At 43.4% G+C, this 25,000-nt stretch overlaps 1 protein-coding gene and 1 non-coding gene across 2 annotated transcripts in view; both read right to left on the bottom strand.

Moving 5' to 3' along the window:
• The window catches only part of LOC123516338 (protein Wnt-5b-like), a 655,489-nt gene that overhangs the window by 564,027 nt on the left and 66,462 nt on the right, over positions 1 to 25,000 (bottom strand). The gene's annotated exons all lie outside the window — the stretch shown is intronic.
• On the bottom strand, positions 16,491 to 16,563 carry Trnar-ccu. The gene has a single exon. It is a non-coding gene; the product is annotated as a tRNA-Arg (tRNA).

Here is a 25,000-nt window from a genome sequence, read left to right as displayed (position 1 = left end):
TATTATTGTTCTCTTGTAAAACACCATAGTCTTGCTAAAATCTATATTACATTGCGTTTTGTTTCCCTTTCATTTCACCTCATCTCTTTTCCTAACATTTTTTTTAGGTTAGGTTAGGTTAGTTAGTGTTTCCCCTTCATTTCATCCCATTTATTTCTTAACGTTTATCTTTTCCTTTTAATTTCACCGTTCTTTCCCCTAATCGTAACCTTCCTCAACTCCACCCGCCTCAGTAACAAGGAAGTCGCGTTTCTACACTTACATACGAAATCACTGTGGAAATTCTGTACCAAGCTCTTCTCCCGCACAGAACAGGAACACGAGAACACGAGAAGGTGATGTTTTGGGGCTGCTGCTCTTGTACATCTGCATTATTCCCGAAGCTTTGAGATGCAGCCTCTATTGGTGTTCCGAAGCCTGCACCTGGAGCCTCCCTGAGTTTTGTGACAGTGTTTAGGTGACTGGAAAGGGAATGGTCGAGAGGATTTAATATGTTAGTGCTTTCCCCGTTGGTGTTGTGAGGTTATAGTTGTAGGTATCTTAAACTGTTGATGAGCAATGAGATTCTAATGCAGATTGATTATAAAAAGCACATCCATCTTGGTAATAAGAGAGTTAATTAATTAGTGTCTTCAATTCTTTCATCCATTTAAAAGGTAAACTCTGGGACTCTCTGCCTGTTTTTGTTTTCCACCTAATTTACGAAATTAACTGCTTCACCACGGGAAAACCTTAATTTCCTAGCTCAGAACGAAACTGGCTTGTCCGTTTTAATTTTTCTCGCATGCCTTTTATTTCGAGGGAATCATTAATTAAGCGCAATTTTTTCCCCCTGATCTTTTTGGCTCCCTTGGCCAGGCAATAACCTTCACACGTTAAAAATATAGGACGAATATATACAAAACGAGGCAAATATTATACAAACCACGAAAGCAAAGAACACCACAAATGAATACGAGTTTGCCATTATTTGTTCAACCTTAAATTTTCCCACTCAACAATTTAACCACCGCGATGATGCAGAACCTAGCTCGATTAGAAGAGCAAGTTTCGGGTAAACAAAACATAGTCGATCTCTAGACTTTGAATATGCAAATACACAATATCAAAGTTTGGAATGAGCGCAAGGTTGGCCAGGTAAAGTAAACACGTAACACAGTCCGTTATCGCTGGGGACATGGAAGGGATTGGGGGAGAGGCAAGGTTAAAAATATACACCTGGTTTGGTGAGGTACGTACGGTGTGGTGAGGTAAGGTAAGGTAAGGTAAGGTAAGGTTAGGTTAGGTTAGGTTAGGTTAGGTAAATTAAGGTAGGGCAAGGTAAGGTAAAATAAGATAATGTTAGTTTAGGTTATGTAAAGCAAAATAAGGAAACGGAAAAGACGAGGCAAGATAACGTAAGGTAAGGTAAAGTAAGAGGCAAGGCAAGATAAGGTAAGGTAAGTGACCAGACAAGGCAGGACAAGGTAAGATAATGTAAGGTAAGTGGCGAAACAAGGCGAGGTGAGGTAAATGGCCAGGAAAAACAAGGAGGTGAGGTGAGGTAAGATAAGGTAAGTGGCGAGACAATATGAGGTGAGGTAAGGCAAGATTAGGTAAGTGAGGCCGAGGCGGAGGATAGTAAGCTTCACTGGTAAGGTAAGGTAAGTGGCGAGACAAGGTGAGGTGAGGTGAGGTAAGGTAAGTGAGGCGGGGTGGTTAAGCTACACTAGTTCCTCGGCGTTTTTCCCCTGGCGTGGTGCGCAGAACGGCGTTGGGTTACTGCCCGCCTTGTTTCCACGTCATGTTAAGTTTGTAAATCGCCTATTGTGGCTATTCACTTGCCGGCCGAAAAAAGGACAAAAAACATGGAAACGTGAGTGCTGAGACGACAAGAGAGAGAGAGAGAGAGAGAGAGAGAGAGAGAGAGAGAGAGAGAGAGAGAGAGAGAGAGAGAGAGAGAGAGAGACGGTACGAACGAGTATTAGCTTTTGAACAGTCATGAAGATTGGAAAGAAGTAAGAAAGGAACACGTACGGACGCAGAGCTAAGCTGATTACACACACACACACACACACACACACACACACACACACACACACACACAGCACGCAACTTCTGCCTAAGCGTCATCAGATAAGCAGCGCAGCCTTCAACATTGAGCAACATAATACCTGCTGAAGACGTACCCAATACCTGTACACAACGGGAACAAGGCAACAGGCGTGTCCTAAACCCAGGGTGGCTCTATTCTTCCTTCCATTTATCTAGTCTTTTTTTTTCTCTCTCTCTCTAATATTGTTTGCATGTACTCAGGAGAGGAGAGGTGGTGGTGGTGGTGGTGTTGGTGGTGGAAGAGGAAGAGAGAGAGAGAACAGGAAGAGGAGGAAGGATGTTGGTGAAAATGAGGTTTAGCAAATGAAAGGTTTGAATAAGAGAGAGAGAGAGAGAGAGAGAGAGAGAGAGAGAGAGAGAGAGAGAGAGAGAGAGAGAGAGAGAGAGAGAGAGAGAGAGAGAGAGAGAGAGAGAGAGAGAGAGAGAGAGAGAGAGAGAATTAGATCATGGAAAGAAAGAAGAGAGAACATACCTCCAGATGATTCAAGTCTAAGGCAATTAAATAAAGAAGATTACCAGATGTCAAACAGGAAATAATAGTCAAGAAGAAGAAGAAGAAGAAGAAGAAGAAGAAAAGTAGAAAAAAGACGAAAAAAAAAAGAAAAAGAGAAAAGCAGAAAAGGACCAACAACATCAACAAAAAGAATACGAACAGAAATCAAGTATCTAGCCACTACAATGTGCATTACCCTATCTGTGTCAATACATTTACCTAAGTCTCGGCTGTGCATGGCTTCGAGTCTACCTCACCTGATTGCTTCCTGCCACCTGTGACATCCCTAACCATCAATACCTGTGACTCACGGTAATTAAGCGAGCCACCTCTGCACGGGAAGACTCCAAGACAAGCCCGCCACACTACACGAAGCTGAGGTTGTCTGTAGTGTGGCTGATGAGAAGCGCTACGAGGTGATTAGGATCGAGGCTTTGTCGACCATACTGCGCCTTCCTCTCCTGCTTGGTGGCGGTGAGGAAGGAGGAGGGGAGGAGGAGAGCGGTGAAGGGAGGACTCACAGGAGGAAAGGGAGGAGGAGGGAAGGATTACGGTGAGTGAAAATGCAGTGAAGGGACGTGACGTAGGGTGACATGTGTGGGTGAGGCTGGGGTACGCTGTGTTGTGGGCGAGGACAGTAGTTGTGGTGGTGGCGGTGGTGTCAGGTGTGTGAGAGAAGGTGGTGTGGTGTCAGGTGTGTGGGAGGGTGTGGTGTGGTGGACGGGTGGTGGTGGTAGTAGTGGTGGTGGTGGTGGTGGTGGTGCAGGATGTGAAGGTGGTGTTTGGTACGTAATTGACACATATTTATAAAATATCTAACAAGTTCATTGGTTAAGATAAAAAAAATATAATATGCAAGTATACATACATACAAGTACACATTAAGGCAGATAGCTAGCCAGGCTGGCTGAGATCGTCTTGGTGCGGGGTATTTATTATAAATATAGATCATTCGGTACAAGTAAAAGGCGTGGACTCGGAGTCACATAAAACAGTCCCGCCTTGTGGTGCCTCGCAACTGGTAAGCGTATTAAATTAAAGTCAATTTAGACTAGAAATCAATTCAATCTTTTACTCTTGAGAATACTTCTTTGCTGGGAAATACAGACAATGGCGGCAGTGTGTCCCAGAGTCTATTGGTGAACAGATGACGGAATGAAGGCTCTAAATGAATTCTGCATTTTAAGACACGAGGAGATGTAATTCTTAATATTCAGTGAAGTGTTGCAGGGCGGCGGGAGAAGCGGCGAGACGTACACGCAGCGGCACAAGAAAAACATGAATCCTTCACAGTAACACTAACAGTAACAGCAGGAGACAGGGAAAGATTCATTGCTGAGACTTAGTGTGAGATAAATTAAAGTCAATTTGAAAAATCAGGTTGATGAGATAAACATTATTTTTACTTTTACGTTCAAAAGTCTTGAGATAAAGAAACCGCCTACACACACACACACACACACACACACACACACACACACACACACACACACACACACACACACACACAGCTGACAGGCGTCCCCGGTGAAGGAAGTGACGAGGCCTGTGGTTAGGGTGAGAGGAACTGCCACACACTGTTCAAAGCCTCGCACTTCAAGCCAACAGATTTAGTGAGAAGTAAGAACAGGAATTTCCAGTTCAAATTTTCAGAGTGCGACACTTATTGAGGAGAAAGAGGTGATTTGTGTCAGTGGAGAGGAGGGAACCGTTTTGTGGAAAGTTGTGTTCAGGTTACAGACGGAGACCTGTGTTTCGGGGCCGTGAGGGACACCATGCGTTCTGTGCATCATCTAGAATTAACAAAGATTAGTGTGAAGGAAAACTGTAGTACTTGTGTATGTTCGATATTCTGAGTAGGAAATTCACTCGGTATTCGATTCATTAAAGCACAACAATATCTAGAAAGCAAGAAAATAATAATTGATGATTAAAGAGTGACAACAAATCGACCATCATATTTAGAGAGCAAGTTTCCAGCGGGTCACGAAGATACATGAGACAGCCACAGATGGAAACAAATTCAAAATGATGTGAGAAAAGTTTAACTCGTTGAAAAAAAAAATTCTATTCATACAGTTTGTGTGTGTGGGTGTTTGTGAGTCTGCATACCCACCCACTCAATCAACCCACAGAGAAACACACTGCATGTATAAAACAATTTTTCAGTATACCCGCCTGTGAATGTATACATGCATTAAGGCAGATTGTTTTGACGCTTTCACATATCGCCTGCGAGCAAATATTGAGGAAAGCTTGGCAGAGAAATCTTGACACTAATAATGGAGACGAATCATCACAAAAACAACTTGATGTTCACTATTTCGCCTGACAATCTCAAATTAATATAACAAATTCTCTGATTTACTTCGTCTATATTAAAATAAAGCTTTCTTGCGGGCAGGTAATGTTGTTATCGGTGCATCGGGCTCACCGCCGCCTCACCTGTCCGCTGATGAGACAGGTGAGCCGCGCACCTCACAATTACTGCACACGCACACACGCGCGCACACGCACAACCACACACGCACAGATGCACGTGAGGATAGACAGACAGACAGACAGACAGACAGACAGACAGACACACACACACACACACACACACACACACACACACACACACACACCTGACTCCCTTAACTAATCCCGAAGCATCGCAATTCATCCCGACGCCTCATAACTGCCGCGCCATCAGTTATCACTCCCTCCCTCCAACCCACGAATTAACGCTCATCTCGCTGCCTGCTCACAATTACACTAAAAAACCACGTGCTGCTCAAGTGTGTGTGTGTGTGTGTGTGTGTGTGTGTGTGTGTGTGTGTGTGTGTGTGTGTGTGTGTGTGTGTGTGTGTGTGTGTGTGTGTGTGTGTGTGTGTGTGCGTGTGTGTGTGTGTGTGTTTATCAGCATGCCCACGGCTGAGAAAGTCTTACTAGCGAAGTGTTTCTCATGTTGTAATTATGTTTTTATTGCGTTTCACAGAGAGAGAGAGAGAGAGAGAGAGAGAGAGAGAGAGAGAGAGAGAGAGAGAGAGAGAGAGAGAGAGAGAGAGAGAGAGAGAGAGGAGAAACAAAATCCGGCAAATTTCTGGACGTCTGGAATAATTTTAGGAAACGAAAAGGCAGGTGATGGACGTTAATTAGACTCAGACAGGTAAGGTACACTAGGAGGAGGAGGAGGAGGAGGAGGAGGAGGAGGAGGAGGAGGAGGAGGAGGAGGAGGAGGAGGAGAAGGAGGAGGAGAAGGAGGAGGAGGAGAAAAGAAGTAAGATAAACAGAACCTAATGAGTGGATAATTATGTTCTCAAGATTTTCTCTATCAACGTGAAAAGAGACAGAAAACAGAGAAGGGTCCTCCTCCTCCTCCTCCTCCTCCTCCTCCTCCTCCTCCTCCTCCTCCTCCTCCTCCTCCTCCTCCTCCTCCTCCTCCTCCTCCTCCTCTTCCTTTTCCTCCTCCTCTTCCTCTTCCTCTTCCTCCTCCTCCTCCTCCTCCTCCTCCTCCTCCTCCTCCTCCTCCTCCTCCACGCACTGTCGGCACATGTACAGCACAGAGCAATATTAGCACAACCTTCGGACGAAACAAACATCAAATGTTAAATGAAGGGTGAAAATGTGATAATAAGGACAATGACAATAAGAAGGGAGGACAAGAGGAACTAGAGAAGAGGAGGAGGAGGAATACAAAGGAATACAAAGGAAGACAAACAGCAACAGACTCTTAGGTCCTTACTAGGCTGTTTGTGGAGACTATCTACTAACTACCAGTGGTAGAGACAGAACAGCAAAGCAGAAGACTCCTCCCCACCTACCCCTCCCTCCAGCCGAGGCTGGCAGGAAAAAAGGCGAAACCACGTGATATTAAAAAATCACATGGAATTTTAGTAAAGAGTGAAAAGGAAATGTCAACTCAGGTCCGGTAAACACAGGCCAGAACAGAGATCACAGCGCACTTCCACACGTCCACACGGGAGGAGGTCAGCAAGGTGACTAAGGAGGTCAGCAAGGAGAAGGAGAATTAGGATAATGAGAAGGAAAAGGAAAAGAAAGAGGAGGAGGAAGAGGAGGTGGAGGATGTGAAGGTGGAGGCTGAGGCGACGGTGGTGGCGACAGTGGCGGCGGTGGCGATGGTAGTAGCGGTGATGGTAGAGGAATGACCTGAGGAACAGTGAAGTCAATGCAATAGACACAGAACTGAGTAAGTGGAAGCCTTGGGAGCAGTGACCAGGAGCGGGTGAGGCGAGGTGACAGCTGGGGGGAAAGAAGGCGGAAAAATAAGAGGCAATGAAAGAATTATGATAAGCGTTCGTTGGGGCATGAAGGACAGGAGGAGGAGAACGAGGAGAAGCAAGAGAAGCAGCGGCAGGAGGAGGAGGAGGCACTGAAGCAACAGGTAAGAAGAAGTAACAAAATAAAGTAAGGAGAAAATGATGGTAACTACTTGTTCTGGCCACGAAGCAGAACTGAACAGGCAAAGCAGGGAAGACAGGGAGGACAGGGAGGAGAGGAAGGAGACGGAGGACAGGTAGGACAAGGAGGACTGGGAGGGAAGAAAACACAGGGAGAACAGGGGAGAGATGAAGAGAGGACAAAGAGGAGAGGGAGGACAGAGAAGACAGGGAGGGCAGGAATGAAAGGGAGGAGAGGGAGGGTAGGTAGGACAGGGAGGAGAGGGAGGACAGGGGGAACAGGGAAGGCAGTGAAGAGAGGGAGGAAAAGAAGAAGAGGTAGGGCAAGGAGGTTAGGTTAGGTTAGGTAAAGAGAGGGAAGACATGGAAGAGAAGGAGGGCAGGGAGGAGAGGGAGGACATGGAGGAAAATTAAGGAGAGGAAGAACAGGGAGGACAACAGGGAGGAAAAAAGGACAGGGAGGACAGAGAGGACAGGGAGGAGGAGGGCAGGGAAGACAAGGAAGAGAGGAAGGACAAGGAGGTAAAGGAGGACAAGGAGGACATGGAGGAAAATAAAGGAGAGGAAGAACAGGGAGGACAGCGAGGAGGAGGAGGACATGGAGGAAAGGAAGGAGAGGGAGGGCAGGGAAGACAAGAGGAGAGGGAGGACAATGAGGAGAGGGAGGGCAGGGAGGAGGAAGGAGGAGGACAGGGAAGAATGAGAAAACATGGAGGATAGGAAGAAGAGGGAGGACAGGAATGAAAGGGAGGAGGAGGAGGACAGGGAGGACATGGGAGAGGAAGGAGAGAGCAGGTCGCAGCATCACAAACACAACAGCTGAGACTTGAAGTTCACTTAAGTCGTGGTCAGAATTTCACCTCAAGTTTATCTGAGCGTTAATACAAAGATCACATCGCGATAACAACATTGCTCCTGCCGGAGAAAAAAAGATAATAATAGATAAATACTCAAATTAATAATAAATACAATACGAGAAGAATATAACAAAAAATAATAATAAATACTAATATCGATAATAATAATAATGCGATTTTATTTATACCACGACCTACAACCATTACACCAATACACCAATACATACATACATATACACATACATAACACATACCGGTTTTATACGTACACAAGGCCGTAGGTAATAGGAACTGCTGTCTTACCTGTAAAGACACAAATATAATGAATTAATTGTAGGAAAAAAAAAAATGATAGATTGTCATATGTAATTGAATTGAAGTAACGACTAAAGCTGTGCCATTCGCAGTAATGATCTACCTCTTACTTGTATTAATATCAAGCAAAATTTTATGTCCAAACGTTAAACTGCAGCAGTGTGTGGGAGTATCATCGTTAAGGGAGTTTATTGTAAGTCTTTATTTCTGGTAAAGTTTATATGTTTTATTGTAGTTTTATAATGATAATGAAGGTAGTAGAACACACAGATGTAGTAGTAGTAGTAGTAGTGGTAGTGGTAGTAGTAGTTATTGTGGTAGTGGTAGTGGTAGTAGTAGTAGTAGTAGTAGTAGTAGTAGTAGTAGTAGTAGTAGTAGTAGTAGTAGTAGTAGTAGTAGTAGTAGTAGTAGTAGTAGTAGTAGTAGTAATAGTAATAGTAGTTGTTGTTGTTGTTGTTGTTGTTGTAGAACAGTGAGTAGTAGTAACAATACTAATCATGTAGTTAAACAAAGTAATAATACCAATGCTAATATAAAAAAACAACAAAAATAATGATGATAATAATAATAATAATAATAATAATAATAATAATAATAATAATAATAATAATAATAATAATAACAACAACAACAAGAGCAACACTAATTCCAGTGACCACAATAACGCCTCGGCTTGTGTTTACGTCTGGCGTGTGAGAGGAAGGCAGCGTGGGTCACGTTATCGTCCCGCCACACGTTATGTTTATAGTGGCATCCTTTTAGGGCCCGCGCTGCCCCCACACGCCTCTTGACGCCACGCCCCGATGGTGATCCGTGGCCCGCGTAATGGACGACGGGGCGCTGCTTTTAACCCACTTGGCGCAAGAAAGGAAAAGTGTCCAGCCGTGGATTCGAAGCCTTGATCCCCACTCTTGATCTTGTCTGGAGCCATCCACTGCGCCGCCCCTTACTTGTATTGACGCTTGATAAATACATCTAAACATACATGCATAATACATTCATCTAATTTACCACTAATTAACAAGAGTATTTATTTCATTTTACTTAGATATTATTAGAAAACCTATTTGGAAGTCTTGGTTGTATAGTGTAGGCGAATGACAGGTTAGTGACGTGTATTGCTAAACTTCTATGTAGGTCAGGTCAGGTCAGAGGTCACGCCGTAAATGAACCTTCGATATGCATGGATTATTGCAACGCTTCCTTGAGGAGGGCACACGAGACACGCCCTGCCGTCTATGGGAAGAGGCGTGTTCACCATCTGACGGAGAATTACAATGAGCTAGATTTGGAATACAGTAGAGTCAAGAGCCGTGAGGGGAGCCAGATACCAGCCCTCACTGACAGCACAGCACACTCACAGCAGCAGCCCACCACCAACACCACCACTACCACTACCACTGTTGTCACGCCCCTCCCCGACATTCACAGCCCGGTCCACCGAGACTAAAAAGCTGCAAGACAAGGGACCTGCTGATTTCAAGGCTGAGTGCCATCGCCCTGGTGTGTGCTGTCCCTGGTTCTCTTACTCCCTCCCACTCCACGCCAGCAGCACTCAGACCATCACTAATGTTAAGACTTGACTGGTGCGCATTCATCATATCAAACCATGTTATCCTTTTAAGTCTGCTGGTCTCAAAATACAATCAACAGCTCTTTAACGAAACGCGAATTCTCTCACGCTTGTTTTGAAAGGCGCCACTCACACTGAGGCGCACTAACTGTATAGACACAACACGATAACTGAAGATGGAAAGGTGAAAACAGTTTTGATCGGCGCTAAGAATGTTTGTGCAGTAGACAAGAGAGAAGAGGAGGAGGAGGAGGGCTGAGTGTACCCCCGAATGCAACCTTGTGGGGGCGGTGGCGGTGGCCTTGACTGGGAAACACAATCCTCTCCCTTGCCTCACCCTGCTTTGCTATGGCCGCCCCTTCAATAGTCATCGTGAGGGAACAATTTCAGCTCACCTGGCCACGCCCTGCTGCTATGACTATGCCCTGGTGTGGCCAAGGTAACAAAAGAAACCACACCATTGAATAGACGTGCAGCCTTGCCCTACCTGCCTATACGTCCAATAATTCAAGACCTTGCAGAGTCACGGCGTGGAGAGAAAGAAGGCGAGAGGGAGAGACGGAGAGAGGCGAGGGTAGGGTAACAGCTTCCCGCGCCACGCCCAGCAGTATGGCCACCACCCGGCATGAGGGAAGGGCGAGGTGCGGACAAGAGCAATGCACTGAGCACCAAGCCCACCACCACCTGTCGGCCGGTCGGGTGTGTCCGGGGGCTGGCTGAGGTTGGCTGAGGCTGGCTGGAGCTGGCTGGCTGGTGGTACACGCTGGGCCGCCATGTAAGGCTCCTCAACGCTTCCAGGACCGCTGAATTATCCCCAGGAACCTCCCAGCGCACGATCTGTTTCTCGTTTTTACCCCAGAATTAAGGAAAATGGAATATGACTTCCCGGCGACGCTGACAGGCCGGCACCTCTACTCTACTCGTTTTCTTTTTGGTGTCTTTTTTTTTCATTATTCAACTCTCTCTCTCTCTCTCTCTCTCTCTCTCTCTCTCTCTCTCTCTCTCTCTCTGTTTTTTTGTTTAGGTGCGTGTCGGTGAATCCTGTTCATCCTGCTATTTCTTCATCAATTGTGGGTTTTGTCATATTTATTCGTTAATTTACTCATGCACATGTTATTTTTTGTCCGTGGTTGTCTCATTATGAAACCGAGCGCCCAGACCTTACTAAAGCGACACGTTTATATATTTATCTACTTTATTTCTTTTTTTTTCTTTTTTTTTTTGTGAACGCACGTGGAGTGGAATTCAACTCAAGGACTCACATTGCCTTTGGTATTTACTAATATACCTGTCCACCGCTAAGCCCCGAAAGGCCTCCCTCCCTCCCGCCGTCCCTCGCCCACGCCATTGACGCGCCCAAGTAGTCCACACCAGTGCCCAAGACGACGGAATTGAGCGGGCCGTGGTGCTTCTCTCGCCGTAAAGCCGCTCCATAAAAGCTACGAGTGTCAGCATTTTCCTGGAACCTTAGTAATATTGCAGTCTGGCCTCCTGTGTGTGTTTTGTCTCCAAGAAGCACCACTCTCTCTCTTTCTCTTATTACCAGGTACTCTCTCTCTCTCTCTCTCTCTCTCTCTCTTGATATATGGACTCTAAATGTTTTGTTTTCTTCACTTTTAATCTCCTTCACTCTGCTTTTCTCTTATTTCCTGCGTGATCTTTTATGAACATTCATTTATGTTTTTTTTTTATTACGCTATCTATTTTTTATTACTCTATTTATTTCGCACACGAGGACATATAAACATTACCTCATTTCAAGCATTCTCTCTCTCTCTCTCTCTCTCTCTCTCTCTCTCTCTCTCTCTCTCTCTCTCTCTCAATTATGATTATTTGTTCTTAAGTGAGGTCACATGAATGCTTGATCTCGTCTCTCCTTCCTGTATTCAGCTAATCTCCTAATATAACACAAGTCTTTACTAACATTTTGTCATTCATTTTTCTCTTTATGCCTTTAGTTTTTCCTCGATCATTTTCCAAACACAAAGATAATTTTCAATCCCTCGTTCTGTCTCGTTCTGATACGCTGCCTCTATGAACAATTTCTATGCCTATTATCCTCTTTAAAGTCATTTTATTTCTCGATATTGAATATTCCCTTAATTTTTCAATTATTTCTCTTCTGAACTCAACGTCCTTGCTCTCCATCTCTTTTTCCATTTTTCTTGTCTTTTCTATATTAATACAATATTTCATAAAGACTTTCCGTCCTATCATCATCTTGTATAAAGTAATTTCTTTCCCCTATACTGAATTCAAGTGGCAATAACATTTTTCAACTTCAACTGTTCCTAATACGAAGCCATACAAGCTCTTTTGATCCGTCTCCTTTCGTTTCCAGTTCAGCACTTGTCTCAACAGATATAAAGGACATGGATATTAACACGCAGGGTACAAGTGGTGTTTCGAGTGCCATACACTGCTATACCTGCACCTGTGTCTGTCTCACCTCTACCTACCCCACCACAATGCCTCAACACAATGCTACAAAGAGCGCGGTTACGTCACCTTATTTGGATTGGATTGTAATAGCTACGGTTGCCCTTTGCTGTGTTGTGTGTTGCAGTATACGTTGGTTTGTCTGATGGGTTATCTTAGGGGTCGTCCTCTATAGGTTAACTGGCCTCTCTTTCTATGTGATTACTAGAGGCATGTGTTATTTGTCCTCTAGTCGTTTTTTCTTGTATTTTTATCTCAGAATTGTCTTTATCTTCTTTTATCATCATCGTCATTATTACCATTAGCTTTCCACAACAGGATTTGATTGATTGGTTGATTTAGGACTTAGGTTATCGTGCCACAATATCGTGATCATATGGCGCCTCTCTACATGACAAAAGCCCTCATATGATCTAGGAGGGTATGCAGTTAAGCCACATACTCGCACCACGCCACGCTGGCTTAAGGCGTCTTTCTTAGAATAGCAGAGTGCAAGGTCACAGTTCCTCGGCTTACGTCCCATACCTATTATCCGCCAGGTGAACAGAGGCTACAGTGTGGAGGAAGACAAGCTTAAATTGTCTCAAATGTGCTACCTCGCGTCTCTTTATCTCATGTTCCTCTGTTATCTGTTCTCCTTCGAGGTCTTGAGATGGACAGGCTTTGGGTCGACTCAGGATAGACAAACTGCACCTTACTGAACTGGGATTAAGTTTGGGTTAGGAAAAATGGATGTGTTACCTAGTGTGCTCTTAATTGAATGCTTCTGAGCTTCTTATTCCTAGATCTTTGGGTAGGTAGGCAAGGTTTAATTACGTTAGAATGCAAGGGCTAGACTAAATCTTAACGGACCAGGATTAAGTTTAGATAAGGAGGAGACTGAATTACCTAGCGTCTCCTCAATTCTATGGTTATGTGATACCTATTATATCTTTTAGGTCCTGAGATAGGCAAGGTCTGTGTCTGGGTCGGATGGGAAAACTAAAATGCAGTTTGTTGAAATAGAATGAAGTCACGATCATAACAAGGTAATTTGCCAGTCAGTCTTGTTTATTCCACATTTCTGAGCTCCCTTTCGTTCCCAGGTCTTGAGATGGAGAATGGTCAAAGCGGACAAAAAGTAAGTCTGGGTTAAGTCGAAACGATGTGCAAGCCAGTGTCTCTTCAATTCCCGCTCCTGAGTTCTCTTCAGTTTCCAGGCCTTGAGATGAACAAAGGCTAGAATAGAACAGCCAGCCAGACTGCGCAATATTGGGCTACGTACGATCTAGAATCACTCTGAATTGAAACGGAACGAATCACTGGACCGCGTGGCCTTAAAGAACTGGATGGACTCTCGTTGAATTGCGTTAAGGGACCATTGGAGCGAGACGACCTCCCTGCACATCATTACCACCACCACCACCACCAACACCACCACCACAATCGCCCGGACGCGATAAGCTAAGTACGTCTCTATGGATCTAATCCCCATCCAGGCGAGGTTTATGATGCGGACCACGTCATAAAATATATATAATTCTGGGAGTTATCATGGCCCTACGTAAACCACGACGGCCTTCGCAGCAGCCTTGTGGGGAATAGCAGAGAGCGAAATAGAGGTTAGTAGAGCAAGGTACGGAAGAATAGAATTGGTTGAGAGATGAGATAAAGGGGAGAATACACTGAAGCAAAACAAATTATGAACTGGAGGTGAAGAGTAAACCGACATAGCCAAACCAAGTGTTTAAAAAACATAAGGTTTTGATTCAGCAGATTCCAGTCAAATAAACATGATCGCATTAAGAAAGAGAAATATAGAACGAGAGGAAATAAAAGTGGGGTAAAATAGACTAAAATAAGAGCGAAATGAAAAGAAACATTACACAATCAAGCACATACTTAAAAAAAAAAAAAGTATGAATGAGGCATTTTTTAATAAGATAGACTATGAAGTTGATCAATAAAGAAAACATTAAAAGAACCAATTAAAAGAAATAGAGATCATAGAAGAAAAAACAGAACATGGTACATTTGAGAGCAGCAGAGGCAGTCACAATGAAGCATAGCATAAAGCAGTGTCATATAGCGCCATATTAGGCCAACAAGTGCCTGGGTCCAAGGATAAGGAGGATGGGTGCTTTGATTACCAATATAATGCCAGTGGCTACCAATAACAACACGGCCATGAGGGGAAGGAGGGCCAAGAAGGGACGGCAGGAGGAATAAAACTGAAGGTAACTCTGAACCCTTTGGCGATGTGGCTTTCCGATATACAGGGTTCGAATTTCTTAACCTCCAATCCATTGTCCTGTTGATGGTTTGGTGGTATTTTCCTTTTTTTCTTTATTTTGTTAATTTTGTTTTTCCTGTTTCGCCGAGATGTTTAGATATGTTCACTCTTCGTTTGTTCGTGAATCGGTCGGTCTCTTATATTCTCTCTCTCTCTCTCTCTCTCTCTCTCTCTCTCTCTCTCTCTCTCTCTCTCTCAATTCTATTCCTTTTGTTTTCCTATTTTGTCAATATATTTAGTTTTCTTCACATTTCGTTTGTATAATGTATGTTCGTCTCTCTCTCTCTCTCTCTCTCTCTCTCTCTCTCTCTCTCTCTCTCTCATATGGTGCGTGTTATGTCTTCTTTACTCTTGTCACTTCCGTTTCTTTCCGCGTACCCGTCTGTCTGTCCACTCGTGTGTGTGTGTGTGTGTGTGTGTGTGTGTGTGTGTGTGTGTGTGTGTGTGTGTGTGTGTGTGTGTGTGTGTGTGTGTGTGTGTGTGTGTGTGTGTGTGAACAAGTGCGGTAGTTTGGTCCCCTTTGCGGTCACCAGGCACTCCCGCGGCGGCACACATGTGGGCTAAATATTTGAGCTCATCGAGTAAACTGGGTAGCTGATGTTTCCAAGCCTCGAGTTGATCCCGTGACAGTATTTGGTAACACTACTGGGCGCTTCCCCTCCCCCCCTCCCTCTCTCTCTCTCTCTCTCTCTCTCTCTCTCTCTCTCTCTCTCTCTCTCTCTCTCTCTCTCTCTCTCTCTCTCTCCGACATCTTCTGTTAGTCTGGTTTCCTCTCGAGAGTGTTTATTTTGTCGTCTTTTTGTCATATGGTTCCTCTTCTCTCTCTCTCTCTCTCTCTCTCTCTCTCTCTCTCTCTCTCTCTCTCTCTCTCTCTCTCTCTCTCTCTCTCTCTCTCTCTTTCCTCTCGAGGAATTTTGTCGTCTTTTTCATCCCTCTCGTCACCTCATAAAAATCTTTACTTAATGTGACCACTGACCATGCCAAGTGACATGGAGGAGTGGAGGAGGAGGAGGAGGAGGAGGAGGAGGAGGAGGAGGAGGAGGAGGAGGAGGAGGAGGAGGAGGAGGAGGAGGAGGAGGAGGAGGAGGAGGAGGAGGAGGAGGAGGAGGAGGAGGAGGAGGAGGAGGAGGAGGAGGAGGAGGAGGAGGAGGAGGAGGAGGAGGAGGAGGAGGAGGAGGAGGAGGAGGAGGAGGAGGAGGAGGAGGAGGAGGAGGAGGAGGAGGAAGGAGGAGGAGGAGGAGGAAGAGAGGAGGAGGAGGAGGAGGAGGAGGAGGAGGAGAGGGAAGAGGAGGAGGAGGAGGAGGAGAGAAGGAAGGAGAGGAGGAAGAGGAGGAGGAGGAGAAAAAGAGGGAAGAGGAGGAAGAAAAAGATGACAACAGGGATAAGAAAAAAGAAAAATTGACAACAGAAAAACTAACAGCCTTACATCTCTTGGTCCCGACGAGACTTGCCATACAACACAACACAAAGCACAGAGTATAGGAAGGACGAAGGCTCCTCAAACCACCCACTCACCCACTCACCCACCGCTCTACATGCAGTATGGCCACCAGGAAAAGAAAGACAACACACATTGAAATATTAAAAAAAAAAAAAATGAAAAGTAAAACAATGAAATAAACTAAGGAAATAAAGAACATTGGGTTTTTTGGATGAGATAACACGACTTGAAAAATAAAATAAAGGAAATGAAGAAACAATAAGTCCAACATACTAATGCAAGAGTTAACCAGTAGTCTCAATCGTTCATACCTTTCACTGGTAAACTCTGGAACCCCTCCCTGCTTCTGTATTTCCATTTTCCTACTACGACTTAACTTATTTTAAGAGAGAGGTTTCGAGACATTTGTCCCTGAGTTCTAACTAATGTTTTTGATTCTTTTATGAAGACTACAATTCAAGTGGACCTTTTTTTTCTAATATACATTTTTTTGCCCTTGGTAGCTCTCCCTCTTACATAAAAAAAATAAATAAACATGGAATAATTTGATAGGAACACGTGAGACTATATCAATTTCAATAACTACCCAAAAAAAAATCTGTTAACCCCTGGGGGGACTCGAACCCCCAATCCCTGGCTTAGGAGGCCAATGCCTTATCCATTAGGCCACAGGGGCTCAGCATGTGGAGAGGGAAGACTAACAAAAGGTAATCACAAGGAAGGAAAACGGAAGAGTAAAGAAATGAAGGAAATAGAAAGAGAGAGAGACAAGGAGATAGGAGTAAAGACAGTAAGTGAGAGAAAATTGGTAAAAACGCAGGAAGGAAGCGAGTCAGTGGAGGAAAGAACAGAGAGAAAAGAAAGATTATATAGAATCACATCAGGCCGTCGGTGGAAGGAGAGGAAACGAAGAGAATGACGAGAAAATTGAAACTGGAGAAAGGAAACGTGGAAAAAGAAGAAAGGGAGGAGGAGGGAAAAAAAAAGTGGCATAGCGTCATGAACAATAAAAAGAGAAAGACAAAAACGATATACAGAGAAACGCAAAGAGAAATGCAAAGGGAGAAAAAAAAAAAGAAATTGAGGAAAGTAGATAGGAAGAAAGGGAAATTGGTAAGAAATAGAGAGAGAGAGAGAGAGAGAGAGAGAGAGAGAGAGAGAGAGAGAGAGAGAGAGAGAGAGAGAGAGAGAGAGAGAGAATAGTGCAGAGGGAGGGAGGTAGGGAGGGATGGACTAAAGCACTGGTAGATGGAGGAGGAGGAGGAGGAGGAGGAGGAGGAGGAGGAGGAGGAGGAGGAGGAGGAGGAGGAGAAGGAGGAAGAGGAGGAGGAGGAGGAGGAGTCTAGTGAACAAAATAACAGTTAGAGGACACATTCTGAGAAGCGGCGGGTCAGTCTGGTACCGAATCGACTTGAGGCACCACCACCATCACCACCGTCACCACCCACCACCACCACCACCACCACCCCGGCCACCAGGTGTGAAAATCCAGCCGATACGCCAAGCTGCGCCATGAATAACAAAGAAGGGTCGTAAAGAGTGAAGGAATGGACGCAGCGAAGTAAGTAGTTGGGTTGGGCGCTTGATTAGTTTTTTGGCAGGTGGTGTGTGGCGAGGGTCCATCAGGCTGGGATTGGATAAGAACAGGCAGGAATTCCCACCAATCATGACCCAGGTGACATTCTTTCTCCATAAGCACGCAACCTTTTCTTCCTCCCTCCCTCCCTCCGTCTCTCTCTCTCTCTCTCTCTCATTCTCTTCCGAACTCTTCCTCTATTCTTCTTCTTCTTCTTTTTCTTCTTCTTCTTCTTCTGCTCTGATTTCTTTTCACTTTCTTTCCTTCTTACGTGATTATCGTTTTCATTCCCGTTTTTCTTTCCCAATTCCTCTTCCTCCTCCTTTCTCTCCTTCCCGTATCTTTATTTTTTTCCGTTTTCTCTCCGTTTCCCTACATCTCTTCTCCCTTTCATTCGTTTTTCTTCTCCCTTTTTTTGTCCTTCCTACCCATCGCTTTCTTTCCTCCATCCACCTTCCCGTCTATACTTTCTCATCTTCATCCTTTCTTTCAAATTTTCTTCTATTTTCATCTATTTTCTCCTTTTCACTCTCATTTAACTTTCTCTCCATTATTTCCTTTTTTTTTTCTCCCTCTTCTTTACCCTCTCATTGCTTCTCTCCGAATCTCTCCTCCTTCACCTCGTCTTCCTCCCTTATGACTTTATCAGATTCTCTTTCTCTCCTTTACCTTCTGTTACCGTTCCCTCCCTTTCCCTCCTTTCCCTCCCTTCCCTCTCTCTCCCTCTCTCCTACCCTCTCATGCTCAACACACATGCAAACTTCAATTCATTACCTAGATTGACACTCACCTCCACCTGGCCATCCAGTTTATTGTCATTATGTGATTATTTTTTTTCTTTCTCCCTCCTTCCATTCCTTCCCTCCATCCCTGACTCTCTCCCAGCCTTCCCCTCCCCCTCTCTCCCGCTCCTCCCCGTGGCGTGAGGAGTCGTGAGGTGGGGTAAGGTCAGGTAAGGTGAGGTGAGGTAAACCACGCATTTCTCGCGGTGAGGGAAGGTAAGGAGGGAAGTCTTTCACTGGATTAGAGTTTATCTTTCAATGTGGTGAGTGTATGGAGAAGAAATGGATTATTCTCTCTCTCTCTCTCTCTCTCTCTCTCTCTCTCTCTCTCTCTCTCTCTCTCTCTCTCTCTCAGCTTTAAATACTTTTTTTGATACAGGTCAAGTTTTTTTAATCAAAAATATTGCAGAGAAGTATGAAAAACGTAAGGAATGGTCTCTCTCTCTCTCTCTCTCTCTCTCTCTCTCTCTCTCTCTCTCTCTCTCTCTCTCGTCTGAAACTATTGGACTGTCAGTCTGTGTGAGTGACTGTGTATGAGAGTTTATCTGTTCAAGTGTGTCGATATCTGTTTGAGTGTCACGTTTCTTAAGGGTACTATAAGTGTGTGCCTGTCTGCCTGTCTGTCTGTCTGTATGTGTGTCTGTCCTATGTGTGTATGTGAATATATATGTAGTTGAAACTTATCGCCCTTCTGTTGATCACTTTTTGATACTTCTCTCTCTCTCTCTCTCTCTCTCTCTCTCTCTCTCTCTCTCTCTCTCTCTCTCTCTATCTATCTATCTATCTATTTTTATCTCTGTCTACCTGCTAGTTTGTCTTTTCCTTCCTGCCTTTGTTTATGTGTCTTAATTTCTTCTTTTTACTCTCTCTCTCTCTCTCTCTCTCTCTCTCTCTCTCTCTCTCTCTCTCTCTCTCTCTGACACTGCTCACCATCTGTTTAAAGTGATGCCGCCGCGCCACTAAATAACAGTCACTGGTCGGACCTTATTCCACACCCAGGCGGCGCCACCCGGGGACTGACAATGGACAGGGACAAAACCACAGACTCGGTGCCTTATTTGGTCCTGGTATTCAGTCAAGCGCTTACCTCTTAATGCCAACGAGGAGCCTTGCTAAAATATTGATATCTCATGGACACTTATGGATATTTCTTGTACCTTGTGTCTAGGGGGTGTTTAGTGGAATGAACACTGCTATTAGGGGTGATTGGTTGTCATTTCTATTGATTCTATTGATGAGTCAGCTCTAGTTTACACGACACTAGAAGAAGAAAAAAACAGTGATATTCTCTTGTTTTGCTTTGTTGATAGTTCTGTTTTGATATGCCATATGCGCATGAAAATACACGTTGTTTGTTGTATTTGCGTTAACAGACTATACACGACACACCTATACCTTCTATGTAGCTTATTAGTGATGCATACCATTTGTCATCATCTAATACTGTCAAGGAAGTAATATTCGATTTTCCTGAGTATTAATTGAGCAGAGCATTCATAACATCACAGCCACGGCTTGGTCATATTCACAATAAAAGTGTTCTCTAGATATTCTGCTGGAGAGAGAGAGAGAGAGAGAGAGAGAGAGAGAGAGAGAGAGAGAGAGAGAGAGAGAGAGAGAGTGGGGACATCCACTGTATCATCACTAGTCCGTCACGGCTTTTATCTCCCCGCGTGTCGGTGCGCCAGCTCCAAGTCTTCCTTCCCAGCTAGCGTTGTATCACAGCCGCGGTGAGCGAGGCGCGGAGGTCAGGCCAGGACAGTACGGTGCTGTATTTTATTAACCGTAACTTTTCCATTCTGAATAATTAGATAATAAATTCATACCACTTTTATACAAATGGGCGGCCAGGTAGATCCCATCTGGAATATTCAGTTTCGTTCTGGTCTCATACCTCCGAGTAAGATATTGCGAGACAGGAAGCCTTTCTGCGTACAGACGACCAACTTGATACCTCGCTTAAGAAATATATCCTGCAAGCAGAGTCTGGCGGAATTACAACCATTGCTCTCATCACCTCAGTGGAAAGAAACTCTTCAACATTTCAAGCTCCGGACTTCAATATTTTTTTCACAAGTGAAGTCAATCGGTGCCAAATTGTAAGAGAAATCTTTATACACTTACGTAGTTGTTACTTTCATCACGTCAATGGAGACTTTTAAACCTTTCAAGCTACGCGTTTAAGAATGTCCAAGCGTTAAGCAAAATGAAGACCAAGTTTTGCGTTTGATGTTTAGTTTTTCAATGTTATGGCGTCTCCCGACATTTTACACCGCTGTCTGGAGTAGTTTCAGTGTATGTGCGAGATGGTATCACCGTGGCAAGAGGGCTGATGGAACAGTTAATAGATATACATGTAGTTTTACATAAGACCAGTAAAAAAGTGTAGGATTCTTTCACGTATCAAGGAGTCTGGTCAAGGGCATAAAAAACCAGAGATGAAGAAAACAGAACTCGATTTGCTGGCCACATGGGTTATTAAAATAGTTTCCAAACAGATGTCTAATTGGGAGGTGTTGCGATTACCAAAATGATACAAAGAAAAAGGCGTCCACATTGCACACTAGGAACGTTGCCGGATAAAATAATAAAAGAAAAAAAGAGGAATGAAAACGATATAGGTAAAAACGAGATAAAAACTGCGAGAGACTTAATCCCTTATTCTTAAACACTTTCTACTCTCATCGGGATTATTTTCAAAGGCCACAGAGATTGTTAACCGGGTTCTCATGAATGTTTTTTCCCCTAATGACCATGCGCAGTGACTGAAGTAATTGTTTAGGTATCAGTGCAAACAAAAAACTCACAAAAAAAAAACTGCACACATTTGAATATCCCACTAACTTCCACTGGAGCGTATTAAAAGTAGATGTTATTAGACCTCAGAACATTTGGTAATTCTTAATGTGTAAGTGTTTTTTCCTTGCTGCTGCTGATGATGAGGGTAACTGGAGAACTAGAGTAAAACTATGATAAAAAAAAAATAAATAAAAATGCCAGTAACCTCCAGCAGAGCGTTTAAGAAGCAAGTGAAATTAGTCCCTGAAACATTTGAGAATACGATTATTGGTAATTTAACCCAAATAAGCCGCATTAAGTCTTGATGCAATGGACAGAAGTATTTAATGTGTGGCGAGGCATAAGAGGGATTTTTTTGGGGCCTGAATGAGAAGAAAGAAAATAGAAACTGAATAACACTCCAAGATCTGAAAGGAAATAGATATTGCCACGATACCAAAGAAAGTAGATAGTAAACAGCGAGAGAAATAAATAAATAGATAAATAAATAAAGGAATGAATAGATAGACAGATCCAGTCATTAGTAGTCGAATGGGGGGCCGTGATACAGTGGAACCATGCGTGTTTCGGGGTCCGAGGGGTCTCCAATCCTGTCCACGGTCCGAGTGTAGGTTAGATTTCCTCACTCGGGGCAACAGTTTTCTAGCGGGTGGGCTTTGAGATAGGAGATACCACAAAAAAGTACCCTCTTTAGCCCATAAATTCCCGTAAAAACCCCACATGGTATAAAATAATATAAATCTAAAATTCAAGAGACAAAACACACACACACACACACACACACACACACACACACACACACACACACACACACACACACACACACACACACACACACACACACACACACACACAGACACAGACACCGGCCGTTGCTGAGATGCAGGTGTGTGATGTTCCGTCGTCATTAAGCGGCCCATGAGATCACGGCGGCCATTATCAGCACGTAGGCGACCTGTGAGTTATGCAGTGACCTATGTCAAGGGCCGCCACACGTGCTATTTGGCTAAGGGCATACTGGCTGTGTGGTCTGCATGCGTATATGTTGTTGGTCTGTGCCGGTTATCCTCCACTCATCCATATTCATTCACTGACCTTATACAACATCTCAAGAGGGAAAACACACGTAGAATACATACACGCATACTCACATACATACTCCACTACATATACACTCATTGCTTTACCTCCCTCGCTATTGTAAATCACAGCTGGCATGAAGAAACCACATAAATTTGTCTAAACTTTACATTTCCTCATAGTGAACAAAAGAAACAGTTGACATTAAGGTTAGTTTTTTTTCCCGCCCTCTCCATTCCTTTACCCAGATATTAGTTTTTCTTTTTTTTTTCCCCAGAGCCAAGCCATCCATCCATCCCTCCTTCCTTCCACAGAAATGCAAATGTGGAGGGAGAAAAACCATGCCCTCGAGTTTGCTGCAGAGGGAAGACGAAAAATGAGAATGAGAAAGAAGAGGAGATAGAAGAAGAAATAGAAGAAGAAATGAAAGAAGAGAAAGAACAAGAGATAGAAGAAGAGAAAAGAAGAGATAGGAGAAGAAAAAAAAAGAAAGAAGATGATATAAGATGAAAAAAAGAAGACGAAAGAAGCAGAAGAAGAGAAAGAAGAAGAGGAAGAAATGACTAAAGAAGACAAAGATGAATAAAAATAAGAACAAGAACAAGAACAAGAGAAGAACAAGAAAAACAAGTACAAGAAAAGAACAAGAACAAGAACAAGAACGAGAACAATAACAATAATAATAATAATAATAATAATAATAATAATAATAATAATAATAATAATAAGAAGAAGAAGAAGAAGAAGAAGAAGAAAAGAAGAAGAAGAACAAGAAGAAGAAAAGAAGAAGAAGAAGAAGAAGAAGAAGAAGACGAAGAAAAAAAGAAAAGAAAAAAGAACAACAATAACCACAACAACAACAACAACAACAACAACAACAACATCAACAACAACAACAACAAACAAGAAAGAGAGAAAAGAGAGAGAGAGAGAGAGAGAGAGAGAGAGAGAGAGAGAGAGAGAGAGAGAGATTTACATGATGGAGAATTGAGTTTTTATTATGTCAAGCTAAGGGTTGATATAATACTCTGTTAAATAAGTAGGTTAGATTAGGTTGTGTTAAGTAATTAGGAGCATCAGGTTAAAGTAAAGTAAGGTACCACGATGCATTTCCATATTCATTTTGCGGACTATTTAGTGATTTTCTATAGCTTCAAAAATTTACGTGTGGGATTAGAATACTGAGGACTGTGGCTATTGATCTTCTGACCTCCATAGATCCTTCCTAATGTCAACAAAATGGTCTAATCGTGCAGAAATCTTAAGGTAAAAAAATGCCCCAGTATTAAATCAGTTAAGTTTAGTTACTTTCGAAAGAGAGAGAGAGACAGACAGAGACAGAGACAGCGAGAGAGACAGACAGACAGACAGATAGATAGATAGACAGACAGAGAGAATGACAAAAGACTAAACACGATCGCACATATAGGAAGGCCAAACAGCAACTAGTCTTAATATACTTGCATGGGTGAAGAGATCGGACAGTTTAGCAGAAGATAACTTACACCAGACTCTCTCTCATCTCTGGTTTGCACTGAGAAGGGAGAAGCTCAGAGAAGTATCATGCAGGAGGAGGAGGAGGAAGAGGAAGAGGAGGAGTAGACAAAGAGAGAGCTAAAGGAGAAAGAAGAGAAACAGTAAGTGGAATGCAAAGAGAAAACTGAACAAGGAAAAAGAGAGAATAAAATAAAAATATACTAAATCAAAACGGTAAGGCAAGTGAAGAAGAAAAATAGGAGAGAAAGAGAGAAGGAGGAGGAAAAGAGAGAATTGGAAGAGAAAAAAAAAAGGTAGCGAAGCAAAACGAAGAGAATAAAGTACAGAATAAAAGTAGGAGATGAATAAAAGAAGAAGAATCAATAACTCAAACTGCATCAAAACTAAAAGAAAAACGAAGCGAAGAAAGAGAGAAAAAAATAGTAATAAGACGGAAATGAATTGCAATATAGAAGAGGAAGAACGAAAAAGACAAATCAATAAATCAAAACAGGAAAACAAAGGCAAGGGAAAAAAAATAAAGTGGAGGAGAAAGAGGAGGAGGAAGAGGAGGAGGAGGAGGAGGAGGAGGAGGAGGAGGAAGGAGGAGGAGGAGGAGGAGGAGGAGAGAACTGGAAGAGAAAGAGGAAACGCATCAAAACAAAGGAAATATACTAAAATAAAATAAAGCAAAGAAAAAGAAGGGAACAGAAACAACAACAACAACAACAACAACAACAACAAAAACAACAACAAACGAAGAATAAAAAAATAACTACTAAAACAACCGTTGGAGAGAGAGAGAGAGAGAGAGAGAGAGAGAGAGAGAGAGAGAGAGAGAGAGAGAGAGAGAGAGGAGAGTGTGTGTTCTATAGAAAGTTTAAGAAAATGACAAAAGGAGGGACTTCACGCCTGGGTCAATATAGGTACATTGCTCAAACAACATGAGAATGGGTCCACCGTGGTACAGTGGAACCATGCGTGCTTTGGGATCCGAGGGGTCTCCAAGCGCACGGGTTCGAATCCTGTCCACGGTCCGAGTGTAGGTTGGACTTCCTCACTCGGGGCAATGGTTTCCTAGCGGGTGGGCTTTGAGATAGGAGGTACCACAAAAAGTATCCCCTTTAGCCCATAAATTCCCGTGAAAAGCCCACATGATATAAATAAATAAAGAAAAAAATATATACTCTGTCTTTCTAAGTGGAAGACAATTGGCTCCACAGAACTGGCCCTCTGATGGCTCGTCCACACACAAGCATTGAGAGCACAAGGCAGAAGAATCAGTATACCCTTCCTATGCACGATTACGAATCTTTACTTCCTGCTCTTCACACGTCCACTATCCTGAACACTAATGAAGGAAGTGCACTGCGATCCGTGTAATGGAAACGTGGATACTT

The sequence above is a fragment of the Portunus trituberculatus genome, chromosome 40, assembly GCF_017591435.1.
Source record: "Portunus trituberculatus isolate SZX2019 chromosome 40, ASM1759143v1, whole genome shotgun sequence".
Classification (NCBI taxonomy): Eukaryota; Metazoa; Arthropoda; class Malacostraca; order Decapoda; family Portunidae; genus Portunus; species Portunus trituberculatus.
The sequence above is the reverse complement of the archived record's forward strand: the minus strand, read 5'-3'. Positions and strand labels throughout refer to the sequence as shown.